Source organism: Colobus angolensis, unplaced genomic scaffold, assembly GCF_000951035.1.
Source record: "Colobus angolensis palliatus isolate OR3802 unplaced genomic scaffold, Cang.pa_1.0 Scaffold726, whole genome shotgun sequence".
In the NCBI taxonomy this organism is placed as follows: domain Eukaryota; kingdom Metazoa; phylum Chordata; class Mammalia; order Primates; family Cercopithecidae; genus Colobus; species Colobus angolensis.
The window spans coordinates 448,482-448,801 of NW_012120999.1; positions in this window are offsets into that span (position 1 = coordinate 448,482).

Below are 320 nucleotides of genomic sequence, written 5' to 3' on the forward strand. Positions count from 1 at the left end.
AGGGATTCAACTTCTTCCTGGTTTAGTCTTGGGAGAGTGTAAGTGTCCAGGAAATTATCCATTTCTTCTAGATTTTCTAGTTTCTTTGCGTAGAGGTTTTTATTGTATTCTCTGATGGTAGTTTGTATTTCTGTGGGGTCAGTGGTGATATTCCCTTTATCATTTTGTATTGCATCTATTTGATTCTTCTCTCTTTTCTTCTTTATTAGTCTTACTAGTGGTCTTTCAATTTTGTTGATTTTTTCAAAAAAACAACTCCTGGATTCACTGATTTTTTGGAAGGATTTTTGTGTCTCTATCTCCTTCAGTTCTGCTCTGAT